The following is a 26,557-nucleotide window of genomic DNA, read 5'->3' as shown; positions in this document are numbered from 1 at the left end:
TTTTCATCAAATTTGCAAAATTGTAGCCATTATTTTTTTCAAATATTTTCCATCACACACATCTCTTTTCTGGAATTCAATTTCATGTTTGTTATCCCTCTTTATATGGTTCCACTGATGCTGGGTTTTTTTTCCCCGTCCTTTTCCTGTGTTTCATTTTAGAAAGTTTCTAGTGATATGTCTTCAAGAATACTGAAGATACATGTTGGGTCTGAGGGTCTGACCCCCCGTGAACCCCGCCCAGTGCATTTTCCTCTCTAGAAGCTTTGGGTCTTTTTTACATCTTCTATTTTCTCCTCGTTCTGTGCATATTTTCTCTGTGCCATTGGACACATGGAACACATTTATAACAGACATTTTTAGCATCCTTCTGTGCTAATTCTGCCATATGGATAGCTGTGGATCCACCTGGACCTGTTTCTAGTTGTTTTTCTCGACTTCTGGGTTATGTTTCCCCACCTGTTTGCATGACAAGGAATTTCTGCTTGGCTCCTGGACACTGTGGACATGGCGTGTCGGGGGATGAGCTTGTGGTCCCTCAAGTATTGTCAGGCTTTGTCTGGGAGTGTCATTAACTTTCTCAGAGTTGTTTGACCTTCCCAAGCTTTGTTTCTGTGGGTCCTGAGCAGGCTCGCATCTGCGGGGGAGGCGATGGCCTCTGAGGTGCTACCCGACATCCTCTGAGCTGTGAGGTCTTTCCACCTGGCTGGTGAGAACACAACTTCATGCACAGCCCGTGTGAACTGAGGGAACGGTTCTATCTACCCCTTTCCAGGCTCCCCCGACCTTGGTGGCGTCCCACACACGTGCGCAGGTCACCACAGTCTAAGAACGAGTCGGGGGGTACCGTTCTCAGCTCTCTAGAACTCCTGAGTCACGCAGTCCTATCCTCTCCAGTATTCCCACAAATTCCAGCCTTCACGGAGTCCCTGAACGCCAGCCTCTGTCTCCACCTGCCCTCCCTGTGCTCGGCTGGCCGCTGCAGGTGATAAGCTGGGAGAGGGGTGCCCCACTCACACCCTCTCGTGGGGTCACCGTCCGGTGCCCCTGCTGTGCACGTGTGAGGTCGGTAGCCTCACACACTTCTGTGTGTTTTCCTTTGTTTAAGGTGGGATGTGCGGTCTGGTCCCTTTCATCCCATCGTGGCTAGATGTGGACGTTGGGATCTTGCATTTTCACTCCATTTCTCACTCGTCCACAGTGGGCAGCGCTAGCGGACGTGACCGCTGCACCTCAGCTGAGAAGCGCTGATCAGCATGTCAGAGGCAGAGGCTGCAGCTGCACGGAATGGAGATGCCTGCAACACCTGGAAAGAGGACCAGCGACTCTCCTGCACGCGGGTGGATGGAGGGGGGTCCGGGCGGGGGCGACAGCACGAGGCAGGAGGGCACAGCTCAGAACCAGCGGCAGGTGGCAGGGCCTCCCCCATTGTTGCCCCTTCCTGAGACGTTCCATACTGGCACTCAGGCACCGACCGCTCAGCCCTGTCAGAACTCTTTCTACGTTCTGGTACCAGTCCCTTGTCAGATGTGTGATTTGCAAATAGTTTCTCCCATCCTGTGGGTTGTCTTTTCACTTTCTTGAAGCACAAAGGCTTTTAATTTGGATCTCAGAAGCCAGAGAAAAAAGGCGGATTACCTGCAAAGGAGAGACAGCCTGACAATGATTTGCTCGCGTATGAAGGATGTCGATGGCCAGCACAGGCTGTCATCAATGTGATAAAAGGACCCGACTGGCAACCCAGATTCTACAACCAGCAAATGCGCCTCTGAAGGAGCAGGGAAAACTAAACAAAAGTGGGGAAGGCTTGCCACCATCAGAATCTAACTAAAGGAATTTCTAATGTACGTACACTTCAAGCAGGAAGAAGTGATCTCAGATGGAAAGTCAAAGATGAGAAAAGAATAAAGAGCGAAGAAAGTGGCAGATATATCTACAAGTCAAAAACAGAAGTAATACTAAGGATATAGCAACAAAGGTTTGTGAGGTTAAAAACATTAAATACACAATAACACATGAGGTGGAAGGGAAAGTTAGGGGTGATCTCAGTCCTTGGATCCCCCCTGAAAGGTAAAGTACTAGTTAATTTTAGACGTTTGATAAGTAAGAATGTTGTAATTTCTGGGAAAACCATCAAAGGAACAGAAAGAGTCTATAACTTCCTAGTGGTAGTGGTCAAAAAAAAAAAAAAAAAGAAGAAGAAACAAAGAAAAAAGAAAGGATCCATCATCAATTCAATAAAAAGCAAGAAAGGAGAAGGAAAGAAAAAATAAACATAGCACAGATAAAACAGTCAGTAAAATATAAGATGGTAGATTTAAACTCAAATCTATGTCATTACATTTAAAGTAAACCAAATAAAGACTCCAGTTTAAAAAAATTTTAATTGTCAGAATATTTTAAAGAGATTATCAAACTTCAGTTAAAAAAACACTTCAATTATATGCTGTTTATGACGTACATCTAAGACATAAAAATACGAAAGGGTTAAAAATAAAAGAATAGAAAGAGTATACAAGGCAAGGACTACCCAAAGGTTCAGCTACATGAATTTCAGACAAAGCAGACGTACAGGCAAAAAACACTAGAAGAGATGGCCAATCACTTCATATGACAGACACTGCATTCATAAAAAAGATGCCGCAATTTTAAAACTGGTGTCATTAGTATAACACAGTCCCAAACATATAAAGCAAAAATTAATAGAAATGATGGACTTCCCTGGTGGTGCAGTGGTTAAGAATCCGCCTGCCAACGCAGGGGACATGGGTTCGATCCCTGGTCTGGGATTCCACATGCCGCGGAGCAACTAAGTGCGTGCGCCACAACTACTGAGCCTGCGCTCTATAGCCCACGAGCCACAACTACTGAGTCCATGTGCCTGGAGCCCGTGCTCCGCAACAAAGAGAAGCCACCACAATGAGAAGCCCGCGCACCGCAATGACGCCCCAACACAGCCGAAAATTAATTAATTAATTAATTATTTAAAATTCAATTTAAAGATTGATAGAGATACAAGAATTAATAGGCAAATACACAGTGATAACTAGGGAGTCTAACGGACCTCTCTCTGTATTTGACAAAACAGATAGATACAAGAAGTCAATGAGGATACAAGAGCTGGCGAACATTTTCTGGAAGGGGCCAAATAGTAAATATTTTAGATTTTTCCGGCCAAACGGTCTCTACTGAAACTACTCAACCAAGTCACAGTGCAAAACAGTCATAGACAATACATAAGCCAATGCGTGTGGACGTGATCTCATAAGAATTTATTTCTAGAAGCAAGTGGCGAGCCAGATTCGGCCCATGCGCTACAGTTTGCCGAGGCCTAACATAGACAGTTTAAACAGCGTGATAACGAACCTACCAAAACTAATCTCACCAACTGCAGAATACAGTCTGTTCAAAGACGCACAGAGCATTTCCAAAATGTGACCGTATGCTGGGCCATAAAACAAGTCTTAACAAATTTCAGAAGACAGGCATCAGTATCAGAGTATATGCTTTGACCAAAATGTACTGATGCAAAAAAAACAAAAAAAAGGCAACAAAAAGATATTTGGAAAAATTCCATTATGCTTAGAAATTCAAAACAGTTATCAACAATCAAAAAATAAATCAATTAGATACTGGAAAATCTATTGAATGGAAGAGTAACAAAAATGTGTCATATCACAACTTATAGGCTGCAGCTAAAAGTTCTTAAAGGGATCAAAGGTTATACTTAAGTGTGTGGTAGAAAATGTCAGAAGGCTGAAAACAAATGACCTAAAATGTAAGTTAGAAAAACAGAAAGTAAATCAAAAGGAAGGAAGGAAATAACTTAGAAAGTAGAAATTAATGGAATAAAAAGCATACAGAAAACCACAAAGGTGGTTTTTGGAACGGATCAGCACAAGTGGCAGAGTTCTGGCAAGAGAATCAAGATAGAGAGAGAGATGGCATGGACCGCATCAGGAGCAGGGAGGAGGAGGTATAAGCAAACGCTGCGGACATTTTTAAGAGGGAATTATGAGCAGCTCTGGAGCAATCAACTTGAAAACAGAGCTAACAGGACAAATTCCTAGGAAGAGCAACTGACCAAAAAGCTACAGAAAACTCAAAGCACAGGCCAACTTTAAAAACCTGAAGCAGAAGTGACAAGCCGCCCCCAGGACCCTGGAAACCAAGGCCCTTGCCTGCGCCCCTCACCTGGGGACCACCACCCTCGCAGACGCCTGGCACCCCTGGGCCTGCCCGGCTGGAGCCTGGGCCCTCAGACCCACAGGACAGGATGACAACGTCTCCTTCAAATCGGCTTGTGTCAGAAACCTGCCATCACGAGTGGAGAAGACATTTTAACTGAAAGTTGGTGACTCAAGAAGCAAGTGTGAGCTTGGAGATCTACTCTCGCCGCGGTGGAGACTGAGAGCAAGCTGTGCGTGAACAGGGTGTCCAGACACCCGGGGCTCCCCTTCGGGCCCGAGCCCCACGCCACCTGCGGGGCCAGGGGACACTGTCCAGACCCCAGTCCCACTGCCACGCCCGCTCCCTGGCTGGAGCAAACCCCTGCTCTTCAGTAAGACGAGTGCCTCCATTCCAACAAGGTCTCTGGGGGTGAAGGTCATGCTTCTGAAGAAAACACAGAGCATCACCGTTCGCTGATTATTAAGGGTAACGGGTGAGAAGGGAGGGCAGAGACAGAGTCAAAGTGTACAACGAGCGGCCGATGCCGACCCCGGCCAGGCCCGCGCTCCGGGTCAACCCTCAGCTGCCCCAGAGCGCAGCCCCGGCCATGCCCGCCCGCGCGCCCCGTCCAGGCCCAAGGTGCCCGCACGGCACACGCAGGCCAGCGAGGGGCGGGACGGGCTGCGGGTCGCTCAGCTGCGGAGACCATCGCGCTCCGCTGAGAAGCCGCAGAACATACGGAAGAATGAGTGGCAGGTACACAAAGACAAGGTTCACGTTTGACATGTTTCCAGCGATGAGCTCGCCACGAAAGCGTATGTGCTGAGAAAGGTACTACCCCCATCGCCGGCTCACAGCCAAAGGCTTCATGACACAGACGGGCGGAGGGGGGAGGGGAGGAGTGGGTGGGAGAAGAGGGAAGGGGGAGGGGCCCCCAGCCCGGGGACTATTCTGGGCTGTCAGGGACAGCGTGGCACATGCCTGGTGACAGCGGAGCCCAGCTGGGTCAAGGGTGTCTCAGGAGACAGACACCGTGCCCACAGCAGAGAGGAGAAGAAGGTCCCCAGGGCCCCGGGTCCCTCAGAGGCTGCGCGCAGGACCACGGCAGACCCTCAAGGGCCGGCGGCTGGGCGGCAGGGGCAGCGGCTCCGGGGCTGACGGCCTTGGCCTTCCCAGCGGGGCTACAGCGGCCCGAGGAGCCCAGAGCCACGGCCACCGCGCTCCGGGCGCGTCCCTCCCGGGGACCCTGGGGGCCCTGAGCACCGGCGCCAGGAGCGGACGAGGAGCCCCGTGCGTCCCAGCCTCTCCTCCGGAGCGTCCCCGCACAATCTCCCGCGACAGAAGCAGGCGCTGCCCCTCCGGCTCTACAGCCTCCGCGGGGCCCTCGTGGGCCGCACGGCAAGGGCAGAGCGAGGCCGGGCTCCAGCCCCAGGGCCCCGAGGACAGACAAGGGTGGGGCTGGGCCGCGCCGAGGGGCTCTCAGGCCGGCGGGTCCCCCGGACCTTCCCGCTCGCTGTGCAGCGATTGTATTACCGGGGTCGGTGCCTGTTGCTGGTTTTGGGGGGCGGGTCTCCCCGAACTCCTGCCCTCAGAGTCACGGCCCGACCCCACTTGGAGCAAACACCACGACCTGGTTGTAGCACGTGCTGACCAGCCCAGGAAAGCAGCCACCTCCCGGGGAGACACGCCTGGGGGTGTCCTCTGCCTGTCCCCCTACCACGCAACAGCCGCCAGGGCCGGGGTTCTGACCCGCCCAGGCATTTCCGGATTGGAACACCTATCCTTCTGAAATTCTGGGTGTGGACGATCTATGAAATCCATGTCTATACAGCAGAGAAGATCTTACCAAATATTCTATTAATAATAATATGAGACACACTTGGTGGTTAGGATTTGCCAGACTCTGTTCTGAGCATTTCACGTGTATTAAGTGCACTTGGCCAGAGGCACGGGGTCCCGCAGGGTAGAGACTTACACACTAGACAAACCTCCCGTGACTCCTGGGGTGCGGGGCCCAAAGATGAAGGACCCGCCCAGGTCATACAGCTCCACCCTCACGAGGCCACTCAGAACCACAACTAGCACGTCCAGGGGAAACATGACAGGGGCCAAAATGCAATTTTAAATCTCCTAGGGGCCGCATTAAAAAGGAAAAAGAAACAGGCAAACGAGGCATGGAAACAACCCAAGTGTCCTTCAGACGATTGGTTTAAGAATATATGTATAGTATTGATATATATATGTATATATTGAAATATACATGCATACACACACACACACACACACACACACACACACACACACAGAGAATGGAATATTACTCAGCCATAAAAAATAATGCCATTTGCAGCAACATGGATGGACCTAGAGATTATCATACTAAGTGAAGTCAGACAGAGAAAGACAAATATCATATGATATCACTTATATGTAGACTCTAAAATGTGATACAAATGAACTCATATACAAGACAGAAATAGACCCACAGGGGCTTCCCTGGTGGTGCAGTGGTTGAGAGTCCGCCTGCCGATGCAGGGGACACGGGTTCGTGCCCCGGTCCGGGAAGATCCCACATGCCGCGGAGCGGCTGGGCCCGTGAGCTATGGCCGCTGAGCCTGCGCGTCCGGAGCCTGTGCTCCGCAACGGGAGAGGCCACAACAGTGAGAGGCCCGTGTACCGCTAAAAAAAAAAAAAAAAAAAAGAAATAGACCCACAGACATAGAAAACAAACTTACGGTTACCAAGGGGAAAGAGGGGGAGAGATAAATTAGGAGTTTGGGATTAACAGATACACACTACTATATATAAAATAGATAACCAACAAGGACCTACTGTACAGCACAGGGGACTATACTCAATATCTTGTAATTACCTATAATGGAAAAGAATCTGAGAAAAAGTATGTGTGTGTGTGTGTATGTGTGTGTATACATACACATAAAACATGGAATCACTTTGCTGTACACCTGAAACGAACACAATATTGTAACTCAACTAGACTTCAATAAAAAAGAAATAGGCAAAAATAATTTAATAATACATTTATTTAACCCAATATATCCAAAATATTATCATTTTGACGTCTATTCAATCTAAAAGAATCAGTGAGATGTTCTACTTTTTTTTCACACTAAGTCTGTGAACCTAGGGTGCATTCGTCCCTAACAGCACATCTTAATCCAGACCAGCCACATCTCTGGCTGTGTGGCTCTGTGGCTCATGGCCTCACGGCCTCACAGGTTCAGACACAACATACTTGCTGTTATTTGCCTCTCGTTCCCTTTTCTGCTTACATGTTAAGAATTTTAGAAATTTTTAGTTCCGCCAACTCTTTGGCTTCCCATGTACCCGCAATGGTTAATTCCTCCACTGGACGGTAGGTACAGGGGCTCCAGTATTCTCTGTGTTTCATATGCTAAAGCATTTCTTAATTTGAAAAAAAAGAAGGTAACCCATTCCTGGACGTACAATATAATCAACAAGTTACAAATAACAATTATGACAAAATTATTAAATACTTCCAATTTTCTTTTCCTTCTATAAAATTTGGAAGGAGAAGAAACCGACCCCTCTCTGGAAATAAATACACTATACCTGACAAAGCACGAACACGTAGCAACTCACTTCCTCTTCACTTTTCTTTTCTTCCTAAAAAAGTCTTACTTACAAGAAGCCTCTCTCTTATTCATGTTCCCTCTCCCTCTCCCCTTCCCTGTCTCTCTTTGCCTCTGTCCTGTCTCTGTGTCTCTCTCCCCGGCCCCCCATCACCCAGCTTGGAAGGGTCAACCCTGTAAACACACCCCAAGCCTGGAGCAAATCTCTCTCGTTGAGCACAGCTAACATACTGCTACTTGTCACACGTGTCAAGTTAGACACGACGCCTGATACAGCTCCCCTGAAACGTCCAGGCCACCACCGCCTGCTCCCTGCATGTCAGCGCACCGGGGTCGGGTTCCGCCCTCTACCTATGTGCTTATTCCGGGTTTTGGTGGATGTATGTGAGTGCGAATAAAAAGAATAACTGGCAAAAGTCATTGCTTTAAATACAACTGTGCTACCACACATGTGATTGCACATTTTGACATTTATTTTCAAAGGGCCACAGGTGTGTATGTGACACACACACACACACACACACACACACACACACAAATGGCAAGAACACTGCTGAGAAAGGGAGCGTATCCACTCTGAGCCCATCAGAGTCCCTGATGACACAGCGGGGCAGGCTCATCTAGGCCCGCTCCACCAGAAGCCTGAAACTGGACTCGCAGCATTCATCAGTCAAGACTCCATGCAAAGTCCCGGCTTGATTTTCTCCCAGTGATTCACAAACACAGCCTTGCATCCCCGAGGAGCAACCTCAGAGCCACACAGGGACAGACGGGCGAGGTGCCCTGCCTGCTCCCGCCACACAGAGGGCAGGTGGCCCCTGAGGCTCGGCGGCCAGCATCCCTGCTACCCTCAGGGATGCTTTAGAGGGAAAAGAAGCTCCGCTCAGATGTGCTGAGCCATGAAATGATTCAGCACCGCGGGACACGTCAAGTTGGCACAGAAAGCCAGCACTTCTGTGATGTTAGACAAGCCCTCGGTCTGGGCGCGGGCTGGTGGACAGCGGCCTCTCCCGTGTTCCAGAAACGCGCCGGACACAGCAGGATGCAGCCTAAGGCCTCTGCCACATGCTTCTGCAAAAACAGAGAGCAACGCGGACGGACAAAACCCACCATTCTCTTGCTCTGCACCTGAGGGGCACCAGACGAGAGGCAGCCGGGACCCTTGTCAGCTGCCTAAGGACACGGTGGCCGTTTTGGGAACGAGCCTGTGCAGAGCTCAGCCATGTCCATCTCTGCCCTCCCTGAGGCGCTCATGGCCTCGGGTCGCTCGTCTACGTGCTGTTGTCCGTGGGCAGCCCTGCTGGGACTCGCCACTCACCCCCACACGCGGCATCGCTGCTCCAACACGCGTGCGGCGCCTCGTGTGTGACACCGCTCTATAAAGTACCTTCACACGTAATGTTTTCTAATCCTCACCAGCCCCTGGGGGAGCCATGAGGAGCAGAGGGCCACCACCAAGAGGCATGAAGTCACCTCCCGGGAGCCACTCGAGCCCGGGGCCCGTCCCACAGCTCCCACGGGGGCAGACCAGTCACCTGCCATGTATTTGCACTGCGGGCCTTAACAAACAGGGGACAGCGTCGGTTATGCTACTGCCTACTGCTGCAGTGCACAGTGAAACGCAGGGACAGAGCCTTAGCAGGTTGGATTTCAAAACTGGAAAAAAAAAACTGGAAAATAAAGTGGAAATGAGAAAACGATTAGGCACCTAGAATGGTGTTATTCTTTCAAGTATTACTGGTGTGAGTGGAAACAGGCGTAGTCTCTTCGGGGGTAAGTCGGCCACAGGGGTCGGAAGTCTCTGGCCGTGAGGACCCTGGCTCAGCGATCCCCGGGAGGACCTGCCCTCAGGAAGCCGACCAGGGAAGAGCCGTGCAGGGCGCCCGCCGGACTTCCGACAGGGAAACAGAAACAGCTTTGGTGCCGCCAGCAGCAGGCGCCGCTGTCCACACAACGGAGTCGAGCACGGCCCTCGCGGTCTTTACCCAGGGACAGGGGCAGATGGCAAAGGTCAGCAGTGTGACGTGAACCAAGGAAAGTGGGCCGCAAAGACAGCCTGTACGACGTGGTCCACGTGTGGGTATATGTGAGCATATGTGTGTGCACGTGTGAGCACAGGTGTGCGTGCGTGTGCATTCCGACTCAGACTCGGGATGGGGAAGGCCTCCTGGTGAAGTGGGAGGTCCAAGGTGCAGCGCGCCTCAGGGGAGAAGCCGGGACCAGGTTGGGGTAACATCGAGGACCAGGAAGAGGAGGAAGCGTCAGTGGGGCGTCACCACGGGGCTGGAGCCCGGGAGTGACAGGGACAGTACCGGGGCTACCGAAACAGAACCTCGATGCGCCCTAGGGAAGGAATCTGGTGGGAGTGGAACTGGAGGCCTGGGGACCTTTGGGGGCACTGGAGCAGCCCGTGTGTGGCCTGTCTCGGGGGGGAATCAGTGAGGTTCCACGAGGGACAGTGGGGGTTTGGGGAGAGACACGGAGGAATGGGTCAAGGTGGGGCAGGGGCCTGGCTTGGACGCCAGCGCGGTGACCTCACCGCAGGAGACGGGGAGAGGGTAGGGGTGTTTCACGGCTGTGGGTGGACAGGGGAGGCCTGCTGAGATCGAGCGCCTGGGCTGAGGACACACAGCCTGCAGGGGGGAAACCTGTGGGCCTGGGGTTTAGGGCTCGGAGCTGAGAGGACAGCAAGCTGGGGTCACAGCCTCGCAGGTAATTAAAATAACAAGGGGCGACGGGAGGCCCCTGGCAGACAGGACCTCAGGCAGAGCCCCCCAGATAACACCATTCCAGATGCTTCATTAAGCATCTTTCCCTTCCCATTTAGTTTCCTTTTTTAAAATATTTATTTACTTAATTTATTTTGGCTGCACCGGGTCTTAGTTGTGGCACGCGGGATCTTCATTGCAGCACACGGGATCTTTAGTTGCTGCGTGCAGACTCCTTGGTTGTGGCCTCCATGCGGGGATCAGTTCCCCAAGCAGGGATCGAACCCAGGCCCCCTGCACTGGGAGCGCAGAGTTTTACCCACTGGACCACCAGGGAAGTCCCAACATTTATTTTCCAGTTTTGAAATCGGACGTGCTAAAATGTATGAACCGTCTTAAAAAACACGCCCTTTCACTTTTACTGGCATATACTGCACACCGCACATGTATGGTAGTTTTCCAGCTACCAACAATGTCATTTGAAGAAAACTGTTTGGATGGTGGCTTAGTCTCCAGTTCTAAAAAAGCAGACACCACCTCAGTTGTACAGACGACAGAGAAGTTGACGGGAAGCTGAGTTCATTGAAGACAAAATCTGAGACAGGTTTTGCAGTTGTGTCCCAAACTGGTTAAAGCGCTTGATAAAGATGTGCACTGGGAGGGAGGGGGCCCCGGCTTTAAGCTCCCCGGACACCACAGTTGTCTTCCAGCAGGCAGCTGTAGGCCAGGATAAAATTTACCCCAAGGCAGCTTAGTCACTTAGGTATACTCGAACCTACGGCATTCCTTAACTTTCACTATTGTTTATTCATCAGCATCTGTGTCCATTCACCTTAGCAACCTCTTCAAGCTCAGAGTTTTGTTTGGGGATCATTTTCCTTCTTTGTCAATGATGTCTCCAGAAGTTCCCTTTTATGAGTCCAGAAAATTAACCTATCATGGTTCCGGATCAGTCCCACTCCTGGGCTCCTGGCAGAAGCAGGCAGCACTTCTGAAGGCAGAACCTGTCCAGGGAGATGTGCTCCAGGGAACCTGCAGACAGAGTCCTCCTGAATACAAGAGCACAGTCCAAGCTACAAGGCACACGAGAAACTAGCTTCAGGGAGTGAGAGGCAGCATAACAAACAGCGGGATTCAACCCCCAAGACATTTAGACTTCGGTATTATTTGGGGCGCTGTTATTACTTTGGCATTATTCTTTGCAGCATACAGAATAATATGCTTAGAGATAAAAAAGGAAATTGAAATATGTGCAAAGGAAAGACCACCATGCGAGAGAAGAGGCACGGTTTGGAAAGAACCACAGAGAACGTTCGAGGATGAAAACTATAATCACCGAAATGAGCAGGTTAAGGAGCAGGTTAAGCAGCAGATTAGACAGAGATGAAGATGGAGCTGGAAAACTGGAAAGGAAAGCTGAGGAAATCACACAGAATGTGGCCAAAAAAGACTGAAAGACAGACATGAACAAGAGTTGAAGAGGCTTGGAAGATGGTGTGAGAAAGTCAAGCATAAGGTAGAAACAAAATTCAACAAAAGAATGGCTGAAATTTTTCCAGAATTACTGAGAGACACAAAACTTTATCCTCAGGAAGCACATTGACTCCAAAGCAGGAACGTAAGAAGAAATCCACTCCAGAGATGCCACCATGAAATTGAAGAATACTGGGGCTTCCCTGGTGGCACAGTGGTTGAGAGTCCGCCTGCCGATGCAGGGGACATGGGTTCGTGCCCCGGTCCGGGAAGATCCCACATGCCGCGGAGAGGCTAGGCCCGTGAGCCATGGCCGCTGAGCCTGCGCGTCTGGAGCCTGTGCTCCGCAACGGGAGAGGCCACAACAGTGAGAGGCCCGTGTACCGCCAAAAAAAAAAAAAAAAAAAAATTGAAGAATACTGGATGTAAAAGGGACCACAAACACAGCAGAGAGGAAACATTACTGATGCAGGAAGGACAGTGGAACTGACAGCGGGTCCCTGAGCCAGGAGGAGGTGACAGGGTGTAATCCACGTCTCAGAGAATGCCAGTCAGTGCCACACAGACCATGTCCTCTGCCCACGAGGCTTCTGAGGTGAAGTCAACAGTAAATATATAACCTAAATTCCCAGTGCATTTAGAAAATAAAAGTACCTCTGTATCACTCACGGGGCATAGAAGAATAATAAAGGATTTTTAAATGCTCAAAAACTCAAATACTGAGCAATGACATTACTGCACACCAAAATATACAGGACAGGGCTTCCCTGGTGGCGCAGTGGTTGAGAATTTGCCTGCCAATGCAGGGGACACGGGTTCGAGCCCTGGTCGGGGAAGGTCCCACATGCCACGGGGCAACTAGGCCTGTGAGCCACACTACTGAGCCTGCGCGTCTGGAGCCTGTGCTCTGCAACAAGAGAGGCCGCGACAGTGAAAGGCCCGCGCACCGCGATGAAGAGTGGCCCCCGCTCGCCACAACTAGAGAAAGCCCTCGCACAGAAACGAAGACCCAACACAGCCAAAAAAAAAAAAACAAAAACAAAAAACAAAATATACAGGACACAGGACAGCAGAACCAGGAAGGAAGGTTATAGCCTTAAATGCTTACGATAGAAATAAAGTCTGAAAATTAAGAAACTATGCTTAGAAAAAATAAAAAAACAGAAGTTAAGCTTTCAACTCAATAACCTGTAAAGGGAACACCAGGAAAGAAAAAAAACAACCCAGGGAGTGTAGAAAGATACGATTACAACGAAAGGATAAATTAATGACACGGGAACCAAAGATGTGCTGGACAAGATCTATAAAACTGAAAGTCGGCTCTTGCGAATGGCAAAGAAACAGAGAAGCCTCTGCTAAGATGAATCAAGAACAAAGAAAAGCAAAAACATTTCAGGAATGAAAGGGGGAGCTTAATGTCAGATACAGTAGAGATTTAAAAATCAAGAAAGTATTATGACTTCTGTACCAAGAAACAGACAATGTAACTGACACGGATACTGGGGTAGACAGGTCTAAGATGACCCCCATGGTTCACACCCTTGTGTAACCCGCACCCTTGAGGGCGGGCTGGACCTACTGACTGGCTTCCAACAAAAAGTGGACGAGAAAAGTAGTGGAAGGTGGCATCCGAGATGTGGTTTACAACACTGAGACTGCGTCTAGCTGGTGTCTCCCCCTCCCTCTCCCCCTCACTCTCACTCTGACGGCCAAGTTGCCAGGTTGGGGAGCCCTCAGCACAACTGGCAAGGACCTGAATCCTGACAGAAACATGAATGAACTTGAAGAGGGATCCTTGCCCCATGGCACCTTCAGATAAGACTGCAGCCCCAGGCGGCACCTTGGTCACCGCCTGTGAGGGACCCCGGGCCTGAGGACCCAGCTAAGCTGAGCCTGGATTCCTGGACCACAGAAACGGTGAGATGGTAAGTGCTGTTGACAGCCAGTAAGTGTTGGGGTCATTTGTTACATAGCAACAGATAACTAATGCAGATCACTCCCTAGAAAATAATACCCAACCTTATTTTTAAAAGGCTGGAAAAGCTGAACAGATCTGTACTATTAAAGTAATCGACCAGGATATAAAAATCTGTCTGCACGAGAGCCAGGCCCAGACCAAGAAATTATGTAAGAAACGCATAACCTCAGTCTCACAGAAGCTCTTTTATACCACAGAAAAGGAGGCAATACTGTCCACTCATATGATGAAACCAGTACAAGCCAGCACCTAACCCAGACAAGACGGGGACAGTGTAATAAAGGACAATTCCAAGCCATGCGCACTTCTAAACAAAGGTGCAACAAATTCTAAACAAAATATTAACAAACCGAACGTGGTAACGCAATACAGAATAATATCATGGCCGAGATGGGACATTCCAGAAAACCTACTCATGTACTTCACCAAATCAACCTATCAAAGGAGAAAATCTTATACAATCAGCTTCATACGTGCAGAAAAAGTCTTTGATAAAGCATTTTCAGTCAAGTATTTGTATAAACAAGACAACTTTCTAACCGGAAAGCGGGCATCTAAAGAAAACTAAGCATTCTCTCTCTCTCTCTTTTTTTTTTATAATTTCATTATTGTAAACAGGTAAACATAATCCAAGGAGATAAGTAACACACCGTGGCCCCTTCCCGCTGCACCTTCCCACCCCTTATATGAAGTCTTGAGTCTCCTCCCAGTACGTCGTCACTTCAATACAAGAAATTTGAAAAGGCGTTCTTACCGCCCCCCATGCCTTGCGCTTAGCCCTAACCCCTGCCTCTCCCCCAGCAGTGTCCCCGGGGCCGTTAGTAAGCAGTGCCGCTGGGGACACCTTGCCCATACTGGGGGCGCCCAGACGTGCTGGGGACCATGTGCCAGGTACGCCTAGACGTGAAAGCCCCCTGTGCAGACACGGCCCACCAGTCCACACCCGCACCTGCGTTCCGCTGACTCACGTCTGTGACCACACTGGCCCAGGTACTCTCTCTACATCCTGGCTCCCCGGGTGCGGCAGGCCGGCATCTCACTGTGCTTTTATTTTTGCGTCTCCCTGATGACCCGTGAAGGTAAGTCTTGAATCTCTTCTCTCATTTCCTTCCGTCTGTTTGCTCCTTTGTTCCCAGGAGGAGCCATAGGAAGATTCTGAACTAAGCAGTCTCCGTGTTTGTACCAACACCAAACGGGAAAACTGAGCAGCATTTCCTGAAAATCAGGAAATAGGACAGAAACGCCCCCTCGCACCTCCGTTCGATACGGTCCTGACGGCGCTGGCCCAGGCAGTGAAACAGGATGGAAAAGTATTAAGGCATAAGGAAGAAACGAGGCCATCACCGTTCCCTGTCTACGCAGAAAATCCCCGAAATCTACAGGTAAATTATAAGAAATAGAGATTGGCAAGGTGACTGGATATAAAATCAATATCCAAGATCAACTGCATTTCCGTTCAACACCAACAAGAGTGAGACATTTTTTTTAATAAAAAAATAAAATTTAAAAATACCACTTATGAAAGTAACAAAAAATAAGAAGGACACCTGGGAATAAATTTAACCACAGACTCTAAGACAGTTACTTATAGTATATACAGGGCCTTATCAAAAGCCGTTTAAGAAGATCTACATTAGCTGAGACACACCACGTTTACAGCAGGTAATCTTAATACCATAAAACAGAAATTCCCCTCAACTGATCTATGGAATTGGTGCAATTTCTATCTAAATCCTGACCAAGTTTTTCATGAAAATTGACAAGCTGATTTTAACACAGAGAAACAAAGAGCACGAATAACCAGGCGCTCTGGAGAACGCAGGGGTCAGGGGGCGTAGAGGGGAGGATGTCCAGACAGCAACGGGGGCAGGTGCCACTCACGCAGACACACGGACCGGCAGGACAGAGAAGCCAACCGAGGGGACTGCACACACGGCCGCAGTGGCACAACAGATCAGCAGGGAAAGACGACCAACCGGCCGAGGCTGGTGTCAGGACAACTGTTCTCCACATGGGGACAGAGCTCCCTACTCGTCACCACAGAGCCCACTCCCGAGGGACTAAGGGCTTCAGCATGGAAAGCAAACGTTACAACTTCTACGAGAAAACACAGGAGAACACACGAGTGACCCCAGGGCTGGGAAAGACTTCTCAGCGACACTCGAAAGGCCACAAAAGAAAAGATGGATAAACTCCACATTGAATTAAGAATTTCTATTCATCAAAATAAAGTAAAAAGACAAGACACAGCTAGGAAAGGTACCTAATGAACACGTGACAACGAAGGATCACTATCGTGAATACATAAGGAAACACATCATATAGAATTATATGTAAGGAATACGCACGAGAAAGTTATCACCTAACAGGAAAATGGGGGAAGGAATTCACAGGGGAGGAAACACGTCTACCAGTAAATATAGGGAGAGTATCAACTCCATCTACCAGGAAACACACATCAGGCCACAATCAGACAGGAGTGCTTTGCATCCAATCTATTTGCAAAACTTAACAATACCACGTGCTATGGAGTATGTGGGTCCACTCACACCCTTAGTCTCTTTCCCATCGCTCTGGGAAACAGCCCAGTGTAAATATCACTGTGTAAATTTTAACCTCCCTGGACTTCCCCGCCCAGTGGTCCCATTCTACACGTGTAACAGGAGGCGTGGACACAGGACATGCCATCAAAACAGAGCAGGATGAGGAGCGCCTTCTGGTAAAAGTCCCGATGCATTTTGTAGACATTACTTCATCTTCACATGGACCTCAGGAGGGCCTCCTGCACGCACTCGGAGACACACAGAGTTCCTCTGTTCCCCGACTGACACCTCTCTGGGTACCATCTTCTCTCTTCCTCTACCCAGCATCACGTAACCCCATCCTGTTTCCAGCAGCCACAGTTGAGATAAGAAAGACAATTCTTTTGGTTTTCATCTGTACATAAAGTCTTGGGTTTCCGTTATTCTTGTTTTGCTTCTCTTGCATGCATTTTGAAAGTGCCCATTTAGTCCTCATTTAATTGGCTCACTTACTTTATTGTGAAAATTAAACAAACAGTGTAGACCAGAGGTTGTAAAAATAGTGGCCCAGAGGCTAAATTCAGGCAGGAACATTGTTTCGTTTGCCTGCAGCTTGTTAAAAATAAATAATTGCATAGAAAGATCTAGATTTGTGTCTTGTCTCAGCAGATCAAAGAGCTAGTGACTTTGGTCCCGTACCTGCCTGGCATGTCTGCTAGGGGTCCGAGGCTGGGGGTCAGAGGGGTCAGAGGCCGGGGGTCAGGCAAGGCACATCCGAGAGAAGAGACGTACAGCCATCACTCATCGGCACGGCCACCCCCACCTGGCACTTGTTAGATCTGTGTGCAGCTCTCACATATAGCTTTGTTTACCAAAGTAGGAGAAACATTTATACCCAATAACTCATTAAAATTTAAAGAATGCCAGGTACAAAGCAGTTGGGACCCCAGGAAAACACCCTGCTGGCTTGGAGCTAGAACTGGACCGCAGGCCACCAAAGCATTTTCTAACAAATGTTCTAGAACTGAACTTACGGTAGTTAGCGCCTCGATTTAGGAAGCTGAAAATAGCTGTCGTGCGCTAACAGGCGTGTGCTCTGACCTCTGTCCCCCGTCTGGAAGCACTCTGCTTCCTTTCATCGCTGGACACTCACTTTTGTGTACCAGCTCACCACTAGTTACAGCAAAGGAGCCCAAATAACGGCTCAAGGGGACCTGCCAGACTGCAGGGCTTTTCCTAAAACTAAACCAAAACACTGCCGGGGGCCCAGGGACTATTCACGGTTTGGGATTCCTTTTACTGTTGCGATTATTTATTTCTACTTTTGTGGACTCCAAGTCACTAAACGTGGAGGCTGTCAGGGTGCTTTGACACTCAGACTCCCCTCAGGAGAGAACCTGCCGCCGGGGGTTGGGGGGTGCCTGCCAGACCTGACTGCCCGAAGGGCGGGGCCCGAGGACCCCAGGCTGACCTTCTCAGAGCCACATCCTCCCAGGCCTCCCCGCTCCCTGTCCCCTCACTCAGGGGTCGGATCACCCCCTCCAGCCCCCACAGTGTGCCCCCCCCCGAACCTCCTGCACGTCCCATCTTGGCGTCCTCCTCACGCGGAACCCAAACAGGTGACGGCTTCATCTAACAATCTGACTTGTCTTATTTTGGCAAAAATCACTCCTAGCAAGGCATATTTTGGAAGGTATACCAATTGATTCATTTCTCTCTGAACATAAGGATGACGTGTATCCTCATTCATTCATCCAATCAGTCACTCCAATTAGCCTGGGGCGATGGTCTAATTAGAAATCAATGTATGAGAAGCATAACCCGATCACCAGCACATTCTTTATGGTAAGAGTCAACAGGCCGCTCTTCACTTTACCGCTACTGAGCGGAAAATGAAAAGCTGAGCACAGATGAATCTGCATAAATGGAATTTCTTTCTTCCCCAGGCAGCATCATTTCTAGCGTGTACCTGTTTCTATCATCTTCAATGGGGGTTTCCGGGCCCCAGTCCACCAAGTCTCGCCTCCTACAAGCAAAAAGGTTTTTTTAAATGAATACTTCTGTGAAGCCAGTCACTGAGTTTCTGCTTCAAAAATGCAGATTTTCATAGACTGAGTTTTCTGAGCACCGCGTTGGTTTGGATTCAATGAGACCTTGTTGGAAATCTAGATGCGTCACTTGCCAGCCGAGGGACTGTGGCCAAGCTCTCCCACCCAGTTCCTCCAGCTGTGTAATGGGGCAATACCCTGTCCTCACAGAAACAACATAATGAGCCCATAAGATGCCTCATGGAGATGCAATAATTGGAGCTGTTGTCATCAGACTAGACGCAAAGCAGGGACACACTGAACGTCAGCATATACTTATAAAGTTTTCAGGTCAGCAAACTGAGTGATGAAGAGAAAAAGAACCCCCGTTGCTGGAGCTCTGGAATTCAGCCCCCCACCCCACGCCCGCCCCCGGGGATGCAGCCAGCGGGGCTCACAGGACCTGTGAGAGCAGATCGGATAAAGGTGTTCCTCACTGCAGCTTCTCAACGCTGCTCAGGGTAGAACTCACTACCACCCTTCTTATCGCTGCTTTCGTTCCCCACCCACTTTCGGAGGGAACTGAGAAGAGCCACATCAATGATGCATGGCCTCCTGGGGCCACCTGAGGACAGGCCTCTCGGCTGCTGGCAGGCAGCTCCCACCAGGAGCGCCCAGCTTCAGCTTCGGTTTTTAGTCCTGCGTGATGCGAAGCACTTCTGCCTGGAAGAAGACATCTGCCTGTCACATACTGAAGGATACGGTTTCTTTCAACACTAATATTTAAAATGTATCCTATCTGTGACCTTCTGGCTGCACTTGCGGAAAGACATGGCGAATTAAAGCACAGCATCCAGGGCCAAAGGCTCCAGCCCTGCAGCGGGAACTTGGGCCAACTTTCCCCGGGCATCTGCTCCTCTGCCTCCAAAGAGAAACACAGATGCCGCCCCCAGATGATCCGTGTTCCGGTTTCTAGCACTTTGCTCCACAAAGATAAACAGGACATGGTGAATTCTTCTCAATAATTAAACGAGAGACTGTCCCAGGCTGGACCACTCATGTGTTTACCTAAAATCCAGCATTTTGAAATCAGTAATTTAGGATTAGTTTAAGATTATTACGAAGTAGTTTTAGAAACAACGGATTAAGTCAGAGTCATTTCGCTTTACAATGTGAATCAACTCATTTAAAACCTCAAGCATTCCTTGGTTAACCAAAAGTAAAATCCATGAAATTTCCAAGCAATTGTTTTACAAAATTCAGTCCAATCTGACTGTAACATACGTTTCTCAATGAGAAGACTGAGTAACTAAAGATCTTATGTCATATAGTCAAATCATTAAGAAAGGAACAGGCAAATGTAGCCAATTGTATCCAATGCTTTGCCACAACTTGTAACAGTAAAATATTAGAGTTTCTGATGAGGCCCAAGAGAGGGAAGAAAAAGATGGAAGCAGAAGCCACTGCTTCTGCCCCAGGTGGACTTTGATGGGGGGGCTAACGGCTAACAGCGAGGGGCTGCCACTGATCTCCACTGAAGGCCCCTGTCCTGTCTCCCACGCTAGGTCAGGCTGAAAGCCAGGGGAAGATGTGTGTTTTGGGGGTCCAATGCGATTGGAAGCGTTGACCACACCCTCCCCTCCACCCCGCCCCGGAAAACCCCGTAAATTGGCTCTTCTCAAACACAATTTCTGTTTCTCATTTTCCTTGTTTATATTGATTTCAACATTTCCCTCCTACCTCTGACTTGACCAGAGATAAAAGTGTTTCCAGACTCTTAGCAGACAGATGGGGCTGAGAAGGTGCGAGTCCATGGATCTTAGTTTAAATTCTGGCCACGCCGATTTGCGACCCAACCTTCGGGGGGTAACCCAACCTCTGGGTTTTCTCAGACCACTCTTTTCCAAGGTGGAAGTGCTAGCAGAGTTGTCACATGTAAAGGGCTAACCCTGTGTATCAGGACCCACGCTGGTTAACGTGGGACGCTGGAGTAAACACGGACAGCCCAGATCACTTCGGTGGATGCACTCTTTCTAACTTCCAAAATAAACAACTGCTTTCAATGTGCTTCCCTGGCCCTGGCACCTAGACGTGGGACAGGCACATGGAACATCAGCCTGCCGGCCCTGCCTCCCAGGAGGCGGCTTCTGGAGTCCACACGCTGGCAATGCAAGTGTCCTTCCTGCACCTCCCTTCACCTCCTACGACAGGGACTTTAACCCTCTGCTCCCGCACCTTCTCCAGGCCTCAGCCCTCTTGGCAGACATGCCCCCGCAGGCCCCACGCAGGTGGGGTGAACAGCATGCTCCGGCCAACACAGCCAGTCTGCGTGCCCGTGAAGTGTGGTTCAGAACATCAAGGCCTGCGCCTTCCAAGGCCCAGAGGAGGCCCTGTGTATGCTGACCCTCAGCCACGTGTGTGGGCGTTCTGAATGTCAATCACGTGTGTGTGAACGCCAATCACATGTAGCACCTTTTTTTAAACAATGTAATCAGGAAGATTCCCTCAGAGTGGCTGAGAAAGGGATACAGAAATGAGTTGTAACAGGCCAACTCTGCAACTTTGAAGGAGAGGAGGGTGGAGTTAGGATGCAAAGAAGGGGGAGGGAAAGCAGTAAGGAAATGATCAAATTAGAGAATGTTCAGAATCTCACTGAGATCCCTTATGAAGCTTTTAAACGGAGAAAACGTTCATTAGCAGTCCCTAAATGAGTACAGTCAGCCGGCAGAGCTGTAATTTAGAACACGTAGGGGATCACCCCACCCCAGCTTAGTCCAGCATCACTGGGCCCCTCAAAACACAGCCATCGCCAGGCCACCACACACCGCTCGGGGTTTGGGATCTCTGGGTGGTTTCCACCCTTAATATGGGTGGCAGTTCTCATTCCAGTCTATCTCACGGCCAACGGCCCACCTCATTTTTCCTTCTCATGAGATCATATTTCCTATGAAAAGGAACCTAACTGCTCTAGTATTCTCTTAGAGGAGACTGTATATAGTGTGCTTTAAAAAAAAGTCTGGGGTGTGGGGTTTCCCTGGTGGCACAGTGGTTAAGAATCCCCCTGCCAATGCAGGGGACATGGGTTCGAGCCCTGGTCCGGGAAGATCCCACATGCCACAGAGCAACCAAGCCCGAGCGCCACAACTACTGAGCCTGCGCTCTAGAGCCCGTGAGCCACAACTACTGAGCCCGCATGCCACAACTACTGAAGCCCGCTCCTAGAGCCAGTGCTCTGCAACGAGAAGGCACCGCAGTGAGAAGGCCGTGCACCGCAACGAAGACCCAACACAGCCCAAAAAAAAAAAAAAAAAAAAAAGGTGTAAGAAAGAAAGAGAGGAACCAGCACAATACTTTCAAGGTAGCTTCAACTGCTAGTCACAGCCTGCCTTCCTGAGACCCTCGGGCAGGATCAACCGACCTGGGCGCTCTGGGCGGCCCTGGGGTGGCGGTGGTTTTCCTCCCAAACGGCTCTTGAATTACTGACCGACCCCATCACCTGACTGGAACCGTGGAAATTCACAGACGGCCTTTGGTCCAAGTGCCAAAGTCAAATCTGAACACTCAGCACCCACCACTGCTGCGCATTCCCACCTGCAGCCCTCCCTCCTGGCCGAGCAAAAAGTGAAACTAACCCCTGGTCGTAGATAGAGCGCAGGGTCGGGGGAGCGCTCGGGGCCGGGTCCCCAGCGCCCAGAAACCGGGGGGGGGGGGCACGTCGCGTCCGCGGGGAGCAGAGGGGCCTGAGAAACCCCGCGGGGAGAGGGGCGGGGGTGTCGTGCCCTCGCCCAGCCGGGTCGCCCGCCCCTCCTGGGGTGCCCCGGCCCTGGCCGCGCGCCAGCCCGGACCGGCGCGCCCGGCTGCAGCGCCGCAGGCGGGCCTGCGGGGACGGGGAGGGGACGGGGCCTGGGCCTGGCCGGACGAGGCCCCGGGGCGGCCGGGAGGGGACCCGGGGCCCGCGGGCCCCAGTCCCGGTCCTCCCGCAGGCCCCGCGCCAGGCGGAGCGCAGCCAGCCCACTGCGGCGCGGGGCCCGGGTCGGGGGCGACCTGGGACGGCGGTGGAGGCAGCCCCGACCTCGGGCGGCGGGCCGGGCGGGGGGCCGACCTGGGGGCAGCGCCGCTCACCTGCAGCCGCCGCCACCTGCTCGTCGCGCGCTCGGCCCCGGCGTCGCCTCCGGGCCGTTCCGGCCGCTGCGCTCCGGCCCTGGGCGCGCCCGGCCCTGCTTCGGGCCTCAGCGAGTGCGGCGCCCGCCGCCCCCGGCCCCCATCCCGCCCCGCCCGGCCCGCCGCCCTCCGCCCTCGGCCGCGCCGCCCCGCCACTTCCTGTGCGCGGCGATCCCACAGTTCCGCCGGCGCGCGGGGCGGCGGGGACACGCGGGGAGGGGACACGGGACGTGCGGGGGGGACACAGCGGGGAGACATGCCGGGGACGCGGGAGTACAGGGGAACAGTGGGGAGGGAATACGGGTCGGGGGGGAAAACAAGGGGGGGACACAAGGGGGGATAAGCCAAGGGGACAGGGAGGTACAGGGGGACAGCGGGGAAAGCATGAGACACGTGGGGAGACAGGGGGACACCGGGGTGGGCGGCCTGGCGTGGCGCCGGCTGCGAAGGGACGGGCCCGTGTCCAGTAACGCACGCGGCTGGAGCACCCGGAGGGCTTGGGGCCGGCGGGACACTTTGGGGGCGGGACAGCGAGGTCGGTGGAGGGCTGGATTGGGGGTGGAGGGAGGGGATCCGTCGGGGGCACAGACCGCCTGGAGGCTGGACCCAGGGCTGGGGGAACTGCATGGTGGGCCGGCATACGTGGCGGTGGAGGCGGGGGGGCGGGGGGGGGGGCGCGGCAGGCAGCACCACGGACAGTGCGGACCTCCTGGACTGCCCCCATCTCCCCAGGGGCCCCCGCTGCGCGCACTAGGGGTGTTTCCAGGCATGAGACTCCCCCCAGGCCACGGTTACCGCCGTGGGGCGGGGAGGGGGGTCGCGGGGGTCGCCGTGGGGGACGTCCTGGGAGCCGCTGGTCTGCGCGAGGCCCTCGGCTGGCAACGTTGTATCCGTATTTGACCCTGGAGGAAGCCTCCCCGAATTGGGGTGGGGGGAGGCTGTCGCCCTGAACCGGCCTCGCGAGCCCCACCCGTCGCCCGCGGTCCCTGACAATGTCCCCTCCTGGAAGAAGGGCTGCCTGCGTCCCCTGCCAGGCCCCGGGCCCGAGGGAGCGTCCAGGCGGGGCTGTCTGGCGCTGGGCTGTACACAAGGGTGGAGGGTCACCTCCGGTCTGTACTCCGTACGTCCGTGTGGCCTGCCCCCTGCTCGGGTCCTCAGGTCCAAGGTGGCCCTCCTGAGCTGGGAGGAGCTTCCTTCGAAAACTCTTTACAATGCCAGGTGCTGTTGCTGTCTGCTGGGCCTTATTTTAAGCCACCTCGAATTCTTTCAGAAAACACCCTGACTAAAATAAACACACCTGCACCTGTTCCACTCACAATCCCCTTATCCTTGAAAAAGGAAGTATGGTTGGCAACGTTCATGTAAATTTAATATTGTAAAGCCTTGGGCCTGGCACTGCTTCTTCAGTCGTGGATCCTATAGATGAATCCCCACAGGCATCTGCAGGTGTATGTGCAGGAGGTCCTGACACAGCATATATTACGGGAAAGAACAAAAACAAACCCTGAAACAACCAGCAAGACACCTTGTTAAATAAACTCTGCAATATTCATTTAATATTTATTTATTTATCTATTTATTGTATTTATTTTTGGCTGTGTTGGGTCTTCGTTTCTGTGGAAGGGCTTTCTCCAGTTGCGGCGAGCGAGAGCCACTCTTCATTGCGGTGCGCGGGCCTCTCACTGTTGCGACCTCTCCCGTTGCGAAGGACAGGCTCCAGACACGCAGGCTCAGTAGTTGTGGCTCACAGGCCTAGCCGCTCTGCGGCATGTGGGATCTTCCCAGACCGGGACACGAACCTGCATCCCCTGCATTGGCAGGCGGATTCTTAACCACTGCGCCACCAGGGAAGCCCCTAATAATTTTTTATTTTAAAACAAAGAGTGTAGTAATTCTATACATGCTGATAGTACATAATCTCTAAGATTAAGTTAAAATAAAAAATAAAGAGAAGATACAGAGCATCTTCTATCCAATGATCCCTTTTCTGTATCAAAAAGCAATATACGCATATACACGTCCAGAAAACATCTGGAAGGATAAACATGAGACTGTCATTGGCTGGGCTGGGGTGAGGAAACTTTATTGTATGCTAAGTGGTAAAGTTTAAATGCATCATACCCACACATTTTATAATTACTTTTTAAAAAAAACTAATTAAAGTGCATCTCATCATTTAGGCATTCGATGGCCCCTTAATAGTTACTTTGAGCTTTGAGATCAGCTCAGTAAGACCGTGTTTGTCTCAACAGCATAAATTGTGAGCAATCTAACCTATAGTCATTGTGAATCTATGATCACTCAGACCTCAGCTGAGCAGGAATTTGCCTCTGGAAAATCTCCCCTGAACATATGAACAGAGTAAACATATGACGGGAACTTGGAAGTCAGCCAAGCAGCCCTTAGCTCCTGACCAGGCCCTGTGCAGTGCACGTGTTCATGTTGACAGGAGATGTGGCCATCGCTAAGATTTACTGAAAGCTATTATTTCACCTACTTACAAAGCAAGGCCGTGAGGTAGAGACTGTTAGCATCCCATTTTACAGTTGTGGAAACTGAGGCCCAGCAAAGCTCCACCGGTATACGGCTGGTGGCAGAGCCAGCAGCCTGGCTCCAGGCCCTGACTCGGCCACAAGGATGGAGCTTCTCATGACCCCAGTAAGGATGCTGTCTTGCTAAGAGAGAAACTCTGGCCCCTAGCCTGCTGAATTAAAATGAGGAAAGGAAAAGTCTCACCTAGAATATTATTTGGCACAGGTATGTAGTCAGAGGGCATTTCTGCCATGAATGAGCCAAGGAAAAGTAGGATCTGAGTACCAAAAAGAGGTGTGAGCTAAGCCCTGGGAGAGGGACTTCTCTGTTCATTATCTGTTCTAATTCTCAGAACGAACTTGCTGGCATCCCATTTCACAGATAAGTAAACCAGAGACTGAGAGGTGATCCCAAATCAAATGGCAGACTGCTGCCCACCCCAAGCCCAGAAGGAGTCTTTCCAGCTCTGAAACACTCTCATTGGGAACTTTCCTGTCAAGACCAGCTCAGGTGCCTGGAGCAAAGGTGAGGGGTCCAGGCGGGTCTGGGGAGGGGCCAGCCTGGCTGGCGGAGGGCTCCTGGAGCAGCTGGACATCCTACCGGGGAACTGAGAGCTGGGGCTTGGAGCCAGCCTTGGACTGTGACTTTGGACAAGGACATTGCCCTTTGGAGTCTTAGTTTCCTTTTCTGTAAAGCGAGGAGATTCCCACCAGGACTTCCGTGATTCCAAGGGTGTGCCAGGAGAGCCACAGGCCCTGGGGCTAATTCAGGCATTTTTAAAAGTCTAAGACAAAACTTTATATTTACTCAAGATGCAAAAATTAACCAACACCAAAGATAATAACTTTGCTGGAAATGTATTAACTCCAGCACGTTAATACTAATCTGAAATGGGTAGACGGTACAGGTTTTTAATACATGATAGGAAAACATTGATAAATGCAAAGTTTTCAGGAGACAAATTATTTTACATAAATAAATTGTGCGTGTGTATATATATATATAATTTTTTATTTTTATTTATTTATTTTTGGCTGCGTTGGGTCTTTGTTGCTGAGCGCGGGCTTTCTCTAGTCGCGGGGAGAGGGGGCTGCTCTTCCTTGCGGCTCGGGGGCTTCTCATTGCGGTGGCTTCTCTTGTTGCGGAGCACGGGCTCTAGGCGCACGGGCTTCAGTAGTTGTGGCATGTGGACTCAGTAGTTGTGGCTTGCCGCCTCAGTTGCTCCGCGGCATGTGGAATCTTCCCAGCCCGGGGATTGAACCTGTGTCCCTTGCATTGGCAGGCGGATTCTTAACCACTGCGCCACCAGGGAAGTCCCTAAAATTTTAAACATAGGCTTCTTCAAGGGCAAAAATTACACGAGGGTTTTTCT

General features: G+C 51.0%; 1 protein-coding gene across 3 annotated transcripts in view; it reads right to left on the bottom strand.

Moving 5' to 3' along the window:
- Positions 1–22,752, bottom strand: part of AGPAT3 (1-acylglycerol-3-phosphate O-acyltransferase 3) — a 107,062-nt gene extending 84,310 nt beyond the window's left edge. For all 3 annotated transcript variants that reach the window (XM_049710401.1, XM_004264606.4, XM_033418422.2), the window contains exon 1: positions 22,615–22,752. The gene's annotated coding sequence lies outside the window, so the exon portion shown is untranslated. The remainder of the gene's footprint in view (positions 1–22,614) is intronic.
- Between the last annotated feature and the right edge of the window lie 3,805 nt (positions 22,753–26,557).

Source organism: Orcinus orca, chromosome 5 (assembly GCF_937001465.1).
Source record: "Orcinus orca chromosome 5, mOrcOrc1.1, whole genome shotgun sequence".
Lineage (NCBI taxonomy): Eukaryota > Metazoa > Chordata > Mammalia > Artiodactyla > Delphinidae > Orcinus > Orcinus orca.
The sequence above is the reverse complement of the archived record's forward strand: the minus strand, read 5'-3'. Positions and strand labels throughout refer to the sequence as shown.